The following is a 1,870-nucleotide window of genomic DNA, read 5'->3' as shown; positions in this document are numbered from 1 at the left end:
TGCCAGTAGCACAAACATCCTGGCATGGTAAGCCAATTAACACATGCAGCGTGATTTTAAAAATCCACAATATTTGTTCAGTTACCTGATTATTTGTACTTTTCTACATCTCATTTTCCTCTGACCTTAATGTTTATAATGTCTCCAGCATGCATTTGTTTATATACTTGCAACTCAGTATAACACTTCATGCATTGGAGGTCCTTGTGCCATAACACATGTTATAGTCTTTAAACTGCCACAAGACTGTTGCTATTGTTGAAGCAGTGCTTAACGCTCTTAGGTTGCTCTTCTCATCCCCATCAGTATCTCGGTCCCTGCAGCTGGATCTAATTACACAACATCCATCCAGGTGCAGTTGAGCCCCAGAAGGCATTACCAGCTCGCATCCATCCTCCAGTCAAAATAATAATGATAATAATGCATTCTTTTTCATGTTCATATTGTGTCGTTCTGCATTTCACACCGGAGAGACCTTGCAGGTTTCTCTTCGCTCAAAGCGAAGATGTGAAGCACCTGACCTTGGGAAAAGGAGGCGGGTCTCGGCAGCCTTATGAATGAAATTCCAGAGGACCAGTGTGTATGCGCGTTCGCGCGAGAGTGTGTTTATCTCCTCGCCGGTGCGTATCTGGGAGAAAAGGAGAGGAGGAGCTGAGCTAGTGTGAGAGAGCGCCTCGTTGTTATTCTGATCACAGGCTCCTCTGATTCACAGACTTGGAGCCGATCGTGAATATAAGAGAAGACTTTTGACGTCAGAGTAGAGATATCAGCAGACCCAAAGGGGGGGGGGATATTAAGAGCAACTCGGTTGGCAGAGACCTGCCAGCGTTATTAGCCATGTTAACTAGAGAATGAAGCCTTAACTCCGAGGACTGAGAAGGATTTAGCAGGGAGGACAACTGACCAAAGAATTGAAAACCAAGGTAAAAACAACAACTGGGGAGGTGGGGAATTGCATGCCTGTTTCTGAATGTCGCCTGGGGTCTGCCTGGTTCCTTCCCCACACCACACATTCTTCCATCCCGCAGTGGGCTTGGAAAGCGGGAGGCGGAGGGTGTTCGCGTTGCATGGAACAATGAAACCAGCCCAACGGCTTGGCTACTGTTTTCTAAATTGTTCTTTGGTGGGCTCTGTTAAGTTGTATTATGGGGGCAGCCGCAAGAGTCAAAAGCAGCGGCTGCAGCAGCACAGACCAAACGCTCAAAGGGTGACCTTTGAATGGCTCTCGGGTTCTTTGTTCACAGCACTAAAACCTGACAGGAGAGCGCGGTGGTTGTAGAAGGAAGGGGTGATGGGTGGGAATACGTTGGAGTCTCACAGGCTGGAAAGGTTGTGCGCGGGTAACTGTGCGATTGTGTCTGTGCGCGCGCGCGTTTGGGTTGGTTGTTTTTTTTTCGCGGCAGCTGAGCTTCTGCGGTTGTTCGCAAGCGGCTTGTGTCATTCCCCCAAAAAGGAGGGGTCGGGGCGGGAACTGCAAATTAAACTGGCTTCGCTTCGGTGCGGCAGTCTTACTGTTCTAACGGTAGCTGGATGTGTTATGTTATTTGAGTGAGAAGGTGCTTTGGAATCATGCAAATAGATATCCGGAGAGGACTAGACTACAAATTATATCTGCCTATATATATATAGCTAATTAGAGAGCGATAATTCTTTCTCATTCAAGTCAAAAGGTATTATTATTATTATTATTAGCAGCAGCAGCTCTGGGAAAGACCAAGCCAAGAAATTCTAGCCCCGCTATATAACGCTATGTAAGTCATTGGTGTCCCATTTTCCTTCCCTCCCCACCATGTAGCCGCAGCACCCAACATACAACTGATGATGCAAGCGCCTCTGCATCCTAACAGTGTTTAGGGTGTGTGTGTGGGTG

General features: G+C 47.2%; 1 protein-coding gene across 1 annotated transcript in view; it reads left to right on the top strand.

Moving 5' to 3' along the window:
• Positions 1–664: 664 nt before the first annotated feature.
• Positions 665–1,870, top strand: part of LOC308579193 (G-protein coupled receptor 12-like) — a 7,908-nt gene continuing 6,702 nt past the window's right edge. The window contains exon 1 of the mRNA XM_081180007.1: positions 665–923. The gene's annotated coding sequence lies outside the window, so the exon portion shown is untranslated. The remainder of the gene's footprint in view (positions 924–1,870) is intronic.

The sequence above is a fragment of the Podarcis bocagei genome (genome assembly GCF_964188305.1).
Source record: "Podarcis bocagei genome assembly, chromosome: Z".
Lineage (NCBI taxonomy): Eukaryota > Metazoa > Chordata > Lepidosauria > Squamata > Lacertidae > Podarcis > Podarcis bocagei.
The sequence above is the reverse complement of the archived record's forward strand: the minus strand, read 5'-3'. Positions and strand labels throughout refer to the sequence as shown.